At 41.5% G+C, this 17047-nt stretch overlaps 1 protein-coding gene across 7 annotated transcripts in view; it reads left to right on the top strand.

Annotated features, from left to right (window-relative positions):
- Positions 1 to 6415: 6415 nt before the first annotated feature.
- The window catches only part of ZNF217 (zinc finger protein 217), a 29285-nt gene continuing 18653 nt past the window's right edge, over positions 6416 to 17047 (top strand). Inside the window, exon 1 of one of the 7 annotated variants that reach the window (XM_068911931.1) lies at positions 6416 to 6572. The gene's annotated coding sequence lies outside the window, so the exon portion shown is untranslated. Of the gene's footprint in view, positions 6573 to 6737; positions 6851 to 7009; positions 7216 to 7392; positions 7439 to 8260; positions 8374 to 17047 lie in introns of those variants that run through there. The other 6 variants (XM_068911934.1, XM_068911928.1, XM_068911930.1 and 3 more) reach the window with 6 other exon arrangements.

Raw genomic sequence — 17047 nt, 5'->3', positions numbered from 1 at the left:
AAGTAAACCGATCTCTGCTTACGGTGTCTGAACAATCATTCTCAAAATGGGCAAGCACATTCACTGTTTGTGTTTAAGAACATTTGAGGCAACTATCTCGTGCTCTGATCAAGGAATACTTGTTCTCATTAACCAGCATTAGAAACCAGTGAGATCTGGCAACACACCATGCCTTTGTCAACTGTCATGCTAATACCTCATTTTAAACAATTGCTTGTCTTTTTTTATAACCTTTCAAATGCACATTTTTGTCATACCAGCTCTACAGCATTCAAAATGTTAAGAAGCCTCAGATTTTTTTCCTGCATTTCTGATAGAAGAAGGAAGTGTTGATGAAGGTACAATAGCAATTGTAGGAAGAAACAAATACTGATAACAAAGAGCCAGAGCTCAGGGAATTCTTTCTGCTATCAGATTAGGAAGGAAAAAATGTTGCAGTCCTCCAAGAATGGTAATACCACTTCAGGATTGATCAATATTAGCCTGCTATTTATAGACCACCTTTCATTCTGAGGCTGTGTGCTGTTTATAAATTAATAAGCACATGTGCAAGAATCCCATCATCCATTATTAACATATCAGCACTTTCATTTCATGAGAGACAATTATTATTTTTAACGCTATGAAGTTTTGAAAGAGTCAAAAAATTGCTTTTTGTACCCCGTTCTCTCTGCTGTGGCATTCTGTCAATTAATCGCTGTAATAGTGCTATAGCTGAGTAAGGGATATACTCAAAGGTAAATAGTATTACAAAAAGTATGTCTCCAACAATTCATTTAACTCACCACATTATGCCTGAGGATTGCATCTCACAAAGGCTCCGGTACTCTTACCTAAACACCTTTACAAAACGAACACTTCCTTGACTCTAAATTAATATGCATACATGTCTTAAGTCTCTCTGTTACTGCTGTTTTAAGGCAGGTAACTGTGTTTTGCTTGCCCACGGTTCAGTTCTTGGGGATCCGCCTCCCCATCACAACTAGGCGCAGCAGTAACTGCCAGTCTTTCAAGCAGTTTTGGGCTTTGAATGCACTTTGCAGATGCCATAGAAGGGAAGTAAAGCACCCGCTGCCCTAGAGACGGCTTCTTCCGTTTGGGAAAATCTTGGGAAACTCTGAGAGACTACTTCCATTATTTTGACGGTATAGCTGTGCTAAATAATATTATTGGTGTGCATGAAATTTTGGTTAAGTTTGTCTAAGACCAAAACACAGAGGAGTTAAGCTTCTACACTTTTAATGGAAGGCAAAATGGAAAATGACCTCAAGAGGGGAAGTGAAGAAAAAGGTGACATTTAACTTACACTTACAGGATAGCGCAAGTGTCAGAATTGAAAGGTAGCTCCCAAACGGTTCAGACCCGTGGTGTCCGTAAGATCCCGCGTTTTGGTGTATATCAATTTCTTTTGTAACAAACGTGAACAAAGCTCACCTAATGGAGGGAAGAAACTTGTATTAATAAATACAGAATTTAAGCATGCCACCCTAGCAAAATAATTCAGTTAGGCTCCAATTTTAGAAGCAGCTCAGTGCATGCCTACCTCTATCGGTGCGAGCAGTCTGCTCAGGGTTGGGCACTTAATTTTATTTTATTTTTTGGAAGAATGGTGTCAGATGCTAAGTAGCATGTGTGTGACCATGCTCCTATTTTGCCATAGCCCAAGGAGTTTATAAACTGAGAGTGAAAAGACTGGAAGGCCAAACTAATCAAGGAAGAGAGAGGATTAACAGCCCGTCTCTAGATGTGATTCTTGATATTCAGCGTAAAGGGCCGCGTGACACCAGGAAAGACAATTTGGAAAGTTACAACAAAAGTTTCAGGCCGCTGCTACTGATAAGTGAGCACACTCTGGGCAGAAGGTATGATTTCAGTATCTGGAGTTTGTTTATCTTCTCAAGTAGCCTTTTTTTTTTTTTTTTAACTTCATTTCTGTTTCAGCAGTGTATTTGTCTTCATTCCCTGCACAGAGGAAACATATGCATGCCTGAAGTTTGTTTCTGTTTCAGTCCTGAGGAAGGGCTGGTGTGCCTGAAAGCTCTTGGGTTTTTTTTCCAGCTATATCACCCTAATAAAAGACATTATGCAAATCTTTCCTCTCTATCACCACAGTTACAACAATGCTGTTGCTACCATTACGTGTTATATACACTGCCAAATAAGTAATGTGGGCTTGAATAAAAAACCAGTAAGATCTTTCACCCAGGAGTCATAAGAAAAGAGAACATAGATAATGGTGTGCCGTCATTTCAAGAAGGACCCGTCTGCAGGGCAAAGTACACCGACAAAAGTGTGGGCTGTTTGAGCAAAACGAGTTTGGAGAAAGTGAGGTATTTTCCTTGAGAAATCTGCATGCTATTGAACAAGCCTCTGTTTACATGTCTTTCCCTACGCTGCATGTACTGTGATAAGTAAAGACATGTAATGCTGCAAGTCTGTTAAAGTTCACACTCGGGGAAAACAAAGCAAAATCAAGGTCAAAGAGAAAATCTTTAATAGCTGTGTTGTCGCTGCACCTCACAGGATTTGAAATCTATGAGTTTTTACAGACAGGAAATATAAAATAGTGAAAGAAAAACTGCCATTTCTTTCGCATTATAAAAATAAGCTGTTCTAAGTTAAATTTGCTGTACACAAATTTGATATGAGTGTGAAAGTACCTGCAAGTGCATTTTCAAAGAATGCAGTACTTTTAGGCTAGAATGCAAAGAGGAAAAAGAAGAAAAAAAAAAAGGGAAGAAAAAGAAAAGGCTGCTGTTGATGACAGAGGGAGCCTGGTAACTGAATATGCGTTAAGAGATAGTTACTAATGCAAGAGCAAGGCACATTCTTGCGGGGGGAGGGAGCCCGGAGCCCTGTGCAGGGTTACTGCACAAAGTCGCTTCATGGATTATCTGATGTTGCAAGAACCTGATTGCTTGCAGCTTTCTCATCACTGTCTCATCTGCGTCTTCATTTAGTAAATCTAATCATGTGAGCATGTTAGTCAAATCGGAGACGGCATCTAACTACCAAACTGCCTCTGCAGCAGGCGTTTCCTGTAAACATACTACTGTGTGTACTTCTGCAGAAGCAAAAACATGAGAATCATCTGACACGATTGGATTTTCTTTTACTCGTTACTGAAAAAATGCTGCAACAAGTAATTTGTGTGAAGGGGAAATTCAAAAACAAGCCACAAAGCACCAATAAAGCCATCTCACAAGAGATTCTGTCTGTGTTCGCATCTCAGTCTCATCTGAACATCTCACAAACAATTTATGAATAATTCTGTAAGCTAAAAGTAAAATGATCCCAGTTTCACAAACCGAAATGGTTGCACCGAAATGAATGCAGTAGAATTTTCTATTCCAACTCATGGCCCAGACGTCCAAAATCATTTTAAAAAGCACTTCTAAAATTTGTTCTCTAACTTCGAGCCTTTAGGTTACGCTTCGATCATAGTTTCAAGCTTATCTCCTTAAAAACGAAAACATTGCATATTTACTTAATTTATCTATTCATGCTAGGAAACTGAGAATGTCATGCAATGACTTGACTGCTGCAGCAGGGGCTTGGAGGGAAAAAAAAAAGTGACTGCCAAATTTTGTGAGACTTGTGAGTAAGAAGACTTGCCCAAGATCGCACAGGAAGTCTGTGGCAGAGTTGGGACTAAGCCCAGATCCCCTAAATCCCATTTGTGCCTTAACCACAAGATGGTCCAGATTTAATAGCTGCCTAAATATGAATCTAGAATGAGAGTGTCCCTGTGCCAAAGAATGAAACTTGGCTGGTGTCCTGCTCCTAGGTATAGTCTGGATATTTTGCTACTTGGGTCAGTTATATTAGATGAACATCCACACTACACACTAACCCTCGAAAGACTTAAATTTAGGTAAAGGCTTCCTGTTGCCTGATTAGCTTTGTTTGCACTGTCTCTATGGCAGCTAGTGTTTTCTCATGAGCAGTACACAGAAGTGCAAGGCTTAAAACCGGTTTGCAAGACTTTTAGCATGAATTTTTACATAATGTGAACTGAATAGTTTTGAGAGAATTTGAACACAAATTTAGGTACATTAGAGTTTGAGGACTGAAACCTAACTTTTCAGCTTTCAGCAATGTTATTTTTCTGTTGTTATGGAGGCCATTATCACTATTTTGGGCTTACTGCCCCTGGTTCCAAAGTCTAGTTTGGGGCTAGGTTTAATATTGTGAGACTGTGTAGTAACACATACTAGTACAGTAAACACAGGTCTTTAGACTAACAAGTCTTTCCTGTGCACTACTGTAGAAGTTTTTACTTTATACGTAATACATCAATTGCTGAAGCAACTCACTCTAGAAAGGCAGCAAATGTCCTCAACGCAAGGCAAAGCAGAGGGACAAGAAAATATAAGATTTATTTTTACAAGCTGGCCCTTGCCTCATATCAGACATTTCCAGAGCCATGAGCATAAATCACAGAGGTCATTGTGGCTAATCTGTAAAAATAAATTGGATGTTTTCATTTCAGTCATGTAACGTGATATTATATGATACATTTTGAAAAAAAAAAAAAAGAAGAAAGAAAGAAACAAAGTTTTAACATATTCTGGGCCTCTCATTTTTCCTGAAACAGTCTTTTTATTTTCTTATGTTTTCCGCAGCGGTATCCTATCTCAGTGGATAAAAAAATAAGGCTTCTGTGTTCTCTGTTAAACCACGTTTACAGTCATTGAGAGTGAAGTCCTAGCTCCAGTGAAACTCCTCTTGATTTTAAGAAGGTCAGTACATTTCACCTGAAAAAGTAAAACTTTACAAAGAGGTGAAAAATGAAAGGGTGAAAAAAAGTAATGGGTGTTGATGTGTTATAAGTATTGCAAAACCTGACAATTTTCTTGGAGTCTTTTAGGACACTCTCTTAAAAGCAGAATCCCAAGTTTAATTTTTTTTGAAGTCTGTAGGCACTGAAGTTGTTTGTAAGTCTTCAATAATAAGGACTTTAAAAAAACTAAAATCACAAGACAATAAAAAGATTAAATTTTTAACAACCATGAGTTTAAGATGGTCATGTGACTAAGAACAGTAAGAAAAGCAAAACTGGTTAATGCACACACAAATTGCTAGTTAAATCCTACTTTTGCCATGCTGCCCATTTTTAGATAATCAATACTTACACTGATGTAATAAGTCCCACTGAAGTACACTGACCTACTCCTATGCTTAAACTTGGGAGTGTTTGTGGAATCAGGTTTGGTCACATAGTACAAATTAGCGTGCAACAACTCAAAAAGAAATGTGAAGCTCTTGCAATACAGTGGAATACTTTGCATGCATGCATAAACACCTTCCTCATATAAAACATACTGTAAACTTAATCAATCTTAAAAAAATGCTCAGTGTACAACAAGCTCTACATCAGTTTCCTCCTGTATCAATTCAAAACTCTCAGTGAGGACAGCAGCAGCAGGAGCAAGATCCCATGTCTGAAAACCTATATAGGAGCAGACTACTGCAAGGAGAAACCCCGTGGTCTTGCGTCACACAGCTGACTCACAGGGATGTATTTTAACTTCCAGGGAAGTGGTAAGGGTGCACCACCTACCTCTATGACTAGTTGAGGGGCCAGGTCTTCAAGATATAAATTTTAAAAGTTTGGTCTTGTGGCAAGTTTTGGTCTTTTTTTCATTAAAGAATTTTGTTTCAAGTTAGCGTGATGGAAGATTCAAATTTGCCAATAAAGATACTTCATCTCCCTGAATTATTATGTGGCGAGAAAGTATTACCACATTTTGTCATGTTTTTGATTAATCTTTATTTGCCATGTAAGTGACCAAAAATTCCCTCCGAGTAGTGTTTCTCATTTTACACTGGGAAAAGAGTCTGAAAAAAGTTAAAAAATTAAAAAAACACCTAATCTGAGAGGCAATTATTTTAGAGATTTCCTCCTTTCAGGCAGGGTGATTTTTACATTGAAGCCAATGAGCCCGCGGGCGCCATCTAAACCTGATGATGTTAAACTAAACTGACTTTAACAAGTCTCTATGTATCTTTGGGTGAAAAGCAAGGAGAGACCACATGGAAACTCCCCTCTTTCTTATCCTATTTACTGGAGGAAGGTGCTAACCTTCTTCAGGGTCTAGGAGAGGCTGTTAAGTGCTTTGCTAACTGAATTACAGATCCCATTTACCTTTAACTCCTGCAAAGCTCCTCAGTTGCAACCGAAAGGCTTAAAAATATTATTTTAACTCTTCCTCTGCTGCGTTTAACGCCACTCCAGCACCCAGGCTAATATACCTTTAGGGAAGTAACGCTATGGCAGAGGGGACGGCTGAGCGCTTCCGACAACGACTGCCAGATGCAAGAAACACGAAATATCAGAAATCCCCATCCTTTTCGGTGAGGGTTACCGTCCCCCCCAATAACCTCGCGCCAGCAGCGCCCTCCAGCCTGTGACAACAGCTGGCAGCAAACTGTCTGCCTGTTTCTGCCGCGGCCGTTTCCCCTCCTCCCGCGGCAACCTCTCCATGTGCTGGAAACACGCATTTAAGCGGAGCGCTCCGCAGCGGCTAGAGGTCATCTGGGCTCCTGAAAGCACGACCGAGAAAAGACGGGTCAGGCTATTTTACTCCCCCCCCCCCCCCAAGCGACGCACAAAAGGGGAGCGGCGAGGAGCGCTTCCCCGGCGCAGGGCCGCTCCTTCCATGCGCAAAGGCGGGCGGCGGGCCGGGCCCAGGCGCTGGCCGCGGCCCTGCCCGGGCCGGGCGGGGGGGGGGTGGGGGCGAACCGCCCTTTTCTGCCCTTTGTCGTGCGGGGAGATAACTACCGGCCCACCGCGCCGGGCGGCAACGCGCCTCAGCTCGCCCGTGCTTTCTGAGGGGAAGGAGTACAAGTAAGTGAGGCCGCTTCCCCCCCCCGCGCGGGCGGGCGGGCGGGCGGGCGGACCGCGGCCCCCACAAACTCCCCTCACGTTATTTAACCCCGGGGCCGGTGCCGGTTCCCGCGGGGCGGGGCCGGGCCGGGCGGGGGCGGGGCCGGGCCGGGCGGGGGCGGGGCCGGGGCGGGGCGGCGGAGCCCGAGTAACAGCTGCGGCGGGAGCGATTTACAAACAGTGCCCCGAGCGCCAGCGCCGCCACTCCGGGCTCCGGCGGCACCGCGGGCGGCCGCCCTGCTTCCCTCCTCCTCCTCCTTCCTCCTCCTCCTCCTCCCTGCTGCCCCCACCTCAGGATGCCGGCCGGGCAGGCGGCTCAGGCGCAGGTGAGGGAGGGCGGGCTGAGGGTCGGCTCGGCTCGGCTCCCTCCGTGCGCAGCAGGCTGAGGGGGGGAGGGGGGGGCGCCCGCTGTGAGGGAGGTGGGGGGAGGCGTCCACCCCCCCCTTCCACCCCCCCCTTCCACCCCCCCCTTCCACCCCCCCCCCGGCCTTTCCCCTCAGAGCGGGGCCGCCCATCGCCGTGGTGTCCCGGCGCCGCTGCCCGCCCAAGGTGGGGGGGGGGGGAGCGGAGGAGGGAGGCAGGTGCGCGGGGGCGGCTGGGGAGGGGGCCAGGTGCGCGGTGCCCCGGCTCTTCCCTCCCGTCGCCTCCTCTGGGGGGCGCCTCAGCCGCCCCCCCCCCCCGGCCACCACCACCCCTCAGCCGGGGGGCGGGAAGGAGCCGCGGCAGGTAACGCGCCCCCCCTCCGGGGCTGGGGGCGCCTCTCCCCCCCCGCGGTGGAGCCCGCGCCGTGCCCGGCACCCCCCCCCCCCCCCCCCGCGAATAGGTGTCTCCAGCTCCCATTGTGCACCTGGGTTTTGGCTTTCAAACACACAAAACGGCGACTTTCTGGGGGGGGGTGCCTCTGCTTTATTTGTACACCCCCCCTCCCTCCGGGTAAGGGAGGGGGAGAAGCGGGAAGAGGCTATTTCTTTGTGAGTCTAAGATGTTCCTGGCGGAAGGACTGGTAGTAGGTGGCTCGTGCTTGGATTGGGGGGGGGGTTAATGAAAACTTTATTGATCCGCTTTGCCAGGTTTTGTTTCGTTTGTCTCCCTCTTCCAGAGCCCAAAGTCTTCCTGATCGTGTCTTTGGCATCGTGGTATCGTGTTTCTCTCTCTTTCTCTCTCTCTCTCTCTTTTTCTTTTATTTTTTTGTTTTTAAGGGCAATAGGAAGTTTAGAAAAACAAACAAATAAGCCTCAACTGACTCCAGCAGCAACAAAAGACGTTGCCAAGCGAGGACAATAAAATTCTAGAATACCTCGAGGTTGGGTTTCGGGCCCTTGTGCGCGGTGCCCGGCGGAGCGGCTGCGGTGGGTGCGCGAGGAGCGGGGGGGGGGCGGGTGTTTATTCCGCCCGCAGAAAACCTGCGGCCGGAGCGAGCCCTGGGCGGCGTGCGCCGAGCGCCCGGCCCGTCCCGCGCAGCCCAGCGCCCTCCCAGCCTCCCCGTAAGTATTTGGGTTGGAGCGTACTAGTTCTGAAGTGGTGGGGAACGAAAAATCTCTCTGCTGGGGTTATTGATCCGGTGATGAGAGGCGTTTGAATTTGAAAAGGGTTTAGTTTAGGGCTTTTGTGTGTTTAAAGTTTTTTTTTTTTTAAGCAACTTTTTTTTTTTTTTAATTCTGAAATGACCTTGAGAGCTTTGAAACTACACCAGTTTCTACCAGTGGGTTTGAGGGGGAGGCAGCAGCAGAAGGATCTAGTGAAAATCGAAAATAGAAATAGGAACTGAAGTAGATGCAGTGAAATGTTTTCTTATAGAACTATGTGAAAAGGGAAGTTTTTGTAAGAATGTGTGAAAAAGGAGAGAGGGAAATAACGCAGTTTCAGATGCAAGGGGAGAGAGAGCATATCATTCCTCACATTTTATTAGGCCCTGAAATGCAGGAGTGATATGATCTGGAAGACACAGAAATAAAACGCCTAACTGCAAGTTGAATAGCAGGCATTGACTTGCTGACCAGCGCTTACATGCGTGGTGGGGGCTGGTTTTTGTCTGCTAAGGTATCAGAGCACAGTGCTATGACAATGGCTTGCAAATGCTTTAACGCCATGTTTTATTGCTCTTATGAGCTCTCATTAACTGTAGGTTTGGGAATACGACTAATACTTTTAATTTGTGATGTCTTCACCAAGATTTAAGCCTTTCCTTGGATAATAGAAAGGGACAGTTTCAAATAAGTAGGATAAACTGCATTCTTTGGCAGAGGGGGAGGGAAGAGGGAAAGGGTGGAGGAGAGGGGTTTTTTTTCCTTCCCCTTTACTAGTTTTGTAACTGAGTCAATATTTTAAGATCTGTGGCAGGAATGTGGCTTTGTGATCACTGATCTTTCTGTAACAGTTTTAGAAAAAAAAAAAGGGGGGGGCAATATTAGAATGCTGTGGAAAATGTTTGGATTTCATATTTTACAGCTCCTGGAAATCTGTGTAAGTTTTCCAGTTTTGTCTTTAAGTTTTCAGAATGATGAATACGAACAACAACTTTAGAAACAGGGTTATTGCAGTGATTATTGATTGGCCTAGAGCCAAAGCAACTCTTCTGCATGCATCAGACTTGCTGATTTAAATTCTATAGATTCTTTTTAATATGTTAGTCTGTTTGAATCGTTAAAGGGTGTATATGGGGCTATTTAAGAACAGTAGATCAGTTTTTAGTTAAGGTTGTTCAATTATGTCTTCATCGCTTTGGAGTTGGTTGAATGACTTGACAAGAGATTAAGCACAACAAAAGAAAAGGCAGGGTAACAACAGCTGCCTTCCAGTACTAGAGCACTAGTATTCTTAGCAGTTAAGCATTTTACCTTTCAGTATTACGGGATGTCAGGTTTAAACGTTAATATTTACATTCGTGTTTACAAGAACCTTAGGCATTCTGATAATACATCAGACACTCAAGTCCTGGATATTCGTGTTTTGAAGGTTGTTTGTCTCTTGCGTTTTTTTTCTTTTTTTTTTTTTTAAAAGAAATTTACCTTAAGATCTGATACTAAGGAGTGAATTGATCTCATTAACTTTTCAGACAAAAGTAGCAAACAGTCACCACTAGTTTGTACTTGTTCAGTTACTGTGTGGTAAGAAGTTTAAGGTGTGTCCTTAATGGCAGCTGACGATTCTTGCTGCGAAGCCTTGTTTATTTTAGGTAGATGTTTTATACAGAATTTCCAGTGGGACAAATTACTACACTGACTGCACTTATTCTTTCTGGAGACTGACTGTAAGCATAAGAGAATAATTTTACCATGTTGAAATCAGTATATATTTTTAAAAAGCCATTAAGTTTTGCTGTGTATTTTGAGAGTTTTTCTACTTCCTTTGTTTAAACATTCTTAAACAGAGCATATCATATATAAATTTTAAACATTCATGTGGCACTATTAGACTGAATTTAAATTTAAGAATGAGTACCTACATTCTTGTTGATCAAAATAGAAAAGGCATTTCTTTAAATAAGTGGATGTTTTCTGGTTTTGAATGTGGTGAGAGGGCTATATTTGTATCTTGTAAACAAAGTTTCATATTAAGTAGTCTTTAGAGAATGGCTTCCAGGCTTTGGCTTAGTGTGTGTGTGTTTCTCTCTCTCTCTCTCTCTCTCTCTCTCTCTCTCTCTTTCTCTCTCTCTCTCTCTCTCTCTCTGTTTTAAGTGGATAATGGCTTTTTTGCTTTGTTTTGGTAGGGATGAGAGAGCAAGGTTTAGAGTAGGGGCAAGAAAGAGGAAACTAATAAACTTTAGCACCTTTATCAGACTGTCTTACAAAAGGTTACTTCATTTGGTTTCCCCTTTCATTAGACCTGTAATTACTTTTTGAGCACTTATTTTTAACCTTCAGAATGTATCTTCTTGCTCCTTACTACTATATTTTCATTTAGAACAGTGTTGGTGTATTACTATCATCTTTTATATGGAAAAAAGTGCTAAGTTGCTACTGTGATCAGGGGAAATAAAAGGGAACTGTGGGTTTCACTTGACTTTCAAAATGGTGATTACAGTAAACTTAAGTTACAAGAATCTGAGACTTTGTAATTAAGGAGCTCTGGGGCGATGTTAAGTAAGTTTTAACTTTTCTTTGTTCTCCCCCTCCCCACCTTCTCTAACCTGAATCTTAATGTGGAATTCATTGTCCTAGTAAAAGATTCCATACAGTGTATATGCAAATATGCTCTCTTTCCTGTGTTATGAAATGCTGTAACTAGTGCTGGCATATGGAAAGAACAGTTCCCTTCTCTTTCTCTTCCCTAAGGTAAAATGGGCTAAGCTTTCTTTTCTTTGCAAGAAGCTGAAAGAAGAGTTTGACCTTTGAACTCGCCCTCACACTTCCACACTGCTTTCAGGATGATTAAATAACCAAGGATATTTGCCTGTGTCTTATGCTTATTTATCTCACTTAAAATGTTCTAATAGTTAACTGTTGAGGTGTTGTCTTTAAATATAGCAAGATAGTATGTTTCAGTTAGAGCAGGGCTGCCATTTGCCAGCTCAGCCCTCTTATTTTTGAGACTCTTGATTTAGAACATCAGTGTTCCAATAAGATACTCTTTCCACATCATATAACTACATTAATTTCTAACTCCTGTTCCCTTTATAATGTACGCTGGGTCATTTCTGATGACTCTTGATCCCATATTTTTAAGGTAACTCCAATAACAAAAGTTAATTTTTTTTTTCTGGTGCACTAATGTGATCAGGGGATTCTGCTGACTCCTGTGTGAATGCTTTTAGAGAAGTGAATCATATCTCAAGAGACTTGCAACTGAAGACAAAAGTGAGGAAAAGGATATGACCAAGCTGTGTAAAATTCTGAATACAAATTGTATTTTAAAATTAAAAATGCAACAGTTTTTCAGGCTATACTTAGTTTCTTATGGGCATCCAGACAAAGGCTGCTCCAAAAAAGATTTGAAATTAAGCTTAGGCTTAAAAATAAATTTTTAATTGAAATTCCTAAATCTTGTTTTATTGCTGATAAAAACTTTTTATGCAAAGCCAGGGTGCAAATCAGTGTGTGTGGGGGGGGAACAAAAACTTTTACTGTTACCATATGACTTTGGTCAGAATATAGTCTATAGCTTATAAATCTAGCTCGTAGTTCTTCTTTGGTCTGTTTTTGTGTGTGGGGGGGAGATGTTTGCTCATTTTTGTTTTTCTTCCACTAAGTTAATTCGTATGATAGAAACAGGCTTTCTGTTTCAAAGTAAAACGATGTATGTGCTGGGGAAAATGAGTTATAAGTCAAAAATGAAGGTGACATACATGTTTGGAAATACAGTGTCTTAGAGTTAATTGCAGAAGGTGGAATTGTTTATCAGACTGCCTTGAGTATTACAAAAGAAAGTATGAGAGGAAATGTGGTTAGAACATGCAGGAAAATCTATGTAGATCAGTGTGACTTAAAGATTTGAACAGAAACCTATCCTAGTGTAAGTGAATAATTGACTGGATAGTGATTTTTTTTTTACGTGCTAAAGATTTTATGTAACTAAAAGTATCAAAGTCTGAGTTTGTTTATGCGCAATGGGTACACTTGCATTTTTCTGTGTAATAAAATGTAGTGCAGTTTACCTCTGACATAAACTATGTAAGGGAAATAAAAGGCCCTCGCATTGTGCTTATACTTTATCATGGTAATTGTTGTGAATGGATTGGGTGAAATCCGTGGTTTTATGTCAGCCTCTTTTTCTTCTGGTGCTTAGGTAGGAGGAAGCAAATTAGATGTACTCCAAAGATTATGCTGTTTAGTACGTTGTCAGGAAAATGGCTATGAAGGTGATCTAGAGAAGCCACAACTTCTGTTAAGCTTTAATGTTTGTCTCTGATCTTTTTTTCCTCTTCCTACTCTAGTAAAATGAAATTTTGGCAGCAGTTTCACATACAATTGCCTCTGTTTAGAAAGGTCAGTTTCTTGTGGATCCTGCCTCTTCTTCCCAGGACAGTTTGGTGCTGTGAAGCCCAATGTGTTGGGCGAAATCACCGCATGTATCCCTTCAGTCCCCTAGTAGGGTGAAGGTATTGCTAGGCAATTAAGAAACACTGAGTCTCCATCAGTCTATGCCAGTCTCTGGAAGATGTCCCACCTACGTGGAACAAAGGAGGCAGCTATTGGGAAAAGTCTTTCTATTTCTAGCTCTTGCCTATTTTAGTATCTTTAGACGCTAATCCACAGGATAACTTATGTAGAGGTGAATACATCTCCTTCACATTGTGTACTGTTCTGCCTTTCACCACTCGTTTTTGCAAGTGCATAATTGTGGCTATGTTTGAAAGCGAGGACTTCAGTTGGTGCTGTGCGGAGGGAGCGGGGGAAAGGTGCTGCTCTTTCTTACGAGGTCCTGGGGTATGTGCTGTGGTGAGGAAGAGGTAAGATTCAAAGTTGAAATCGGGTGGGAGTACTAGAGAAAACTGAAAACTTTAACACAGTGAACTGCTTAGAAGTGGCTACTTGTTTCTCTCATATGCAGGAATAGCAAAGAATACCCTTTCCTGTTACTTCACCTATGCTGCCCAAAGGGGTGCAACTTCCATATAATTGCTATGCAGGAACTCCTGGCTTTTGAGTAATAAGGAATTAAGTCTAATTTGGTACACTCCAAATTTACCTCTTCTTTGTAGTGGTGGAGAGGTCTAGCATCCTTCTGCCCAGAAGTAGAAAAGACAAATTTACTGTTAAGATCTCTGGAAATATCTTATTCCGAATGAAAACCAAGACTAAACATAAGGCAGTCTCTGAAAGATGAGACTGACGCAAACTAAAAATGTATCGCTCGCTTTACCAAGATGGTCTTTACCTGTTGTGGAGAGAACAATAAACTGTTTTGTAAGGTAAGGGGTCATTGCCAGTTTAAGTGTATGCAACCTCTTGATTTAATGAAATTGCATCATCTTATACAACAGGGAAATGTATCCCAGGCTTATTTGACAAGGATCAGTCTTGCATCTTTCAGCCTTTTTACAACAAGTATTGGCCACTTCATAGTGTCTAAAGTAAACTTTGGTTTTGTGCTCCCCAAGAAATTTTCTCTTGGGGGGGGAAAGAAGGGAGGGCGCTAGATTAGTCCTTCTGGTCTTTAAAAGTCAATACTTATTTGTGGCACTTCCTCCTTTAATGCCAAGAATTAGTCTCTTTTATATTTGCTCTTGCTCAGTGGAGGGAAAACATGTGCAAAATGATGCAAGCTTATATGTTCTCTGCTTTAAAAGGAGTAATTACATCTTTTGATAGAAGAGGCTTTCAGTTCACTGAGGAGACACATTCAGCTCATCCATCCTTTGCCAAAACACTATTAGGCATATAGCCTTAAAGAAAAAGGGACTCCGCAGGAAAAGCTTTTTTAGAGAAAGGATATCCTTTGTTTCTATTAGTATAGATGACTGAAATGGGGGGAGGGAGTTTTCCTAATATTGTTCATTATTAACTACAAGTTATTTTCCACTGTGATTAAAATCCTGTTTGCTAGACCTAAGGGGGAAAATGACTTGCATATATATCTGTCTTAGCTGACTATAAAAGACCTTTTACATAAAGTATTTCTAAAAAGTGTTTGTGGAGGAATGCCTGGGTGGTAACGTTCTTGTGTTCTGGTACATGTTTGTCTGTTTCTTCGGATCAGTTTTTGGGTATTATCTTAGTATTACTGCATTATAAAATTGCAGTTGTGTTAGAAAGGACTGTAGCTGAAGAAAATATAGTGCCTCTTTTAGAGAGCATAAAAAGATATACCATGAAAACCTCTCTTAAAACTTAAGGATCATTTTCAAAGCTTCAAACCTGAAAGATGAAGACTAACTAGAGGACTTAAGTATATAGCATTTAGGGAGTGGAAATTCCAATTTGGGGTCATCTTTTATGTTCTCTTTTCAGCCCGAACTTGTTGTCTTCGTTTTGATCTTTCCTGCAACTGAAACAAACAACTCTCTTCCTCCTCTTTCTCCACCCCCAAATCTCTGTTTCCTCTAAAAGTGTTCATGTTGTTTCTTTATCAGACTGAACTGTTAACAAACTTTTTATTTAACTTTTTGTTTGTAGTTGAACACTTGGCCTACAAATATATATGTGGTTGTGAAACAACGTTAGGTGTACTTTTGCACTCCTCCATGAACAAAGTAGTGGACTAGGAAGCTGTGTTAAAATGATTTACTGTTAAAAGATAGAAGGGAATATCTCTTACCTTTCCAGGAAAGTAATAAAATGCACAGTAATGAAGAGTAAGTTATTGAGTTCATATAGTGTTAGGAAGAAAAGCTGACTCTTCTGCTATTTTGCAAAATAATGCTTTATCTGTGCTGACTTTTATAGCTTTCCAGTGTTTAAGTTAAGTCACAGGCAGACGGACAATTGTACTCTTTCAGAAATAAGGTCACAGTTTATGCAGCAAATAACATGTCTTCCTCCCTAGATTTAGGGGCTATCCTTTTATCAAATTGGGATAGGAAAGACATTTCTATCTAATGCAGGAAAACACCTTATTGTGTGAGGTGACACAAGCATGCCTTTTTCCTTAAATGGAGAAAGGAGGTCCTGTGCTTGCAGTAAAAACCCTAGTATCCAAGAGACGGGCTTGAATTTCCATGCTGTGGATGTTGAGGAATCTGGCTCACGTTTTGGAGCTCTCGGTACTTTTTGCTTCGCTTGCTAGCTAAATGTAAGAGCCCGTGAGGGGGACAGTGCTGTTCGCACAACGGAGCTTTTGTAGCTGATGAGTCCTGCAGGCCCTGTGTCATACGTGGGGTATCCTTGTGTCCTCTAGGTTGTGCACCTCGGGAGTTTAGAGCTCTTGAATTCTGTTAGCTACTATTTGGGGATGGTATATATGCCTCGATAGCCTCTGTGTGTCTTAGTCAAGCCATCTGGCTTGACTTTGTGTTGAACATGCTCTCAAATCAAAGAGATGCTTTACATATAAGTTAAGTTCGGCCTTGGCTTAGGCTTTTCTTTGAGAATTTGAAGTTGTGTTTATTTATGTGGGAGTTAGTCTATGGTCAATGTTGTCCCTGAGTATAGATGTAGCCAGCTGAAATAGATGTTCTGGATAGGGTTGTTTCTATTTGCAGGCAAAGGGTGGAGGTCTCTATAAGGAGAAAGTGGTGATATTAAATGGTTCATTCTATGTCCTTAAAATAGAACTGGCACAACTATTCCGAAAAAGCAAAACTTTGGATTTTAATAAAAGAGGATTAAGTAGCTTGTCAGAAGATTCAGATAAGCAATCATCAGTATAAAACCTATTTCAATTAGCAGTGCCAAAGGCAAGCAAACTCTTCTCAGATATAAATATAGCGAGAGAAAAGGATGTCACTTTAAGTGACAATGCCCAGAAATGCCATAGTAAAAATTACGGTAGTATTTAATCTGCAGCAACTGCATCTCTGGATTTTTGGGGTGTGGGTTTCTTATTCATTGATGGCAGTGGATTATGTAGGACTTAAGCCTTATGGCACCTTGGTAAGCTAAAGAAGCTCTGTATATCAAAGAACTGTTAAACTAATAGCTCTGCTACTTGCCCTTGGATTATGTCTGTATTAGAAAAGATGGATTCAGAAAAGTAACTCAAATGCCTATTGTCTTTTAGCTGTAACTCTTCTAGTTTTCTAACTTCTGTTTTTAGGCAACTGTTGCAGCAACTGGGTCAACTTCTGTAATAGTTCTAGTTTGATTGTTATAGTTTAACAATAGTTGGTTTTGCTAGCATAGAATTAGCAAGGTATAGCAAGGTAGTTTTCATGATACTAGGCACGCAACTCTTACTCTGAGTGCTTTTTGGCATTTAAACAGGAAATTCAATGATTGGACTTCGCTGTTCTCTGAAAGGTGTGTCTAGAAATTTTATTACATTCATGGAAATTTTGAAATGCAGGAAGTAGAATTGCAATAAAATTACTACTGATAGGTCATTTCCCAAAGAAATTTTTGAGACTGTAATATGTAGTCTTTGGTTGTGTAATTTAATTAAACTTCTCTGTAGGTACTTATTTTAAATAAGTAAAGCAATAAGTAAATTCAAAATTTTGTCTGTTTAATAATTCACTTATGCAGCAGCTTTTTGGTGTGGTTTGTAGGCTGTGTAGCAAGTGCGATGAAAACAAGATGTTCTCATCCATCCAGTTCAATTTTTAATTTATATAAATTTTGT

The sequence above is a fragment of the Struthio camelus genome, chromosome 18 (assembly GCF_040807025.1).
Source record: "Struthio camelus isolate bStrCam1 chromosome 18, bStrCam1.hap1, whole genome shotgun sequence".
Taxonomy (NCBI): Eukaryota; Metazoa; Chordata; class Aves; order Struthioniformes; family Struthionidae; genus Struthio; species Struthio camelus.
This window is presented reverse-complemented; position numbering and strand designations above follow the sequence as displayed.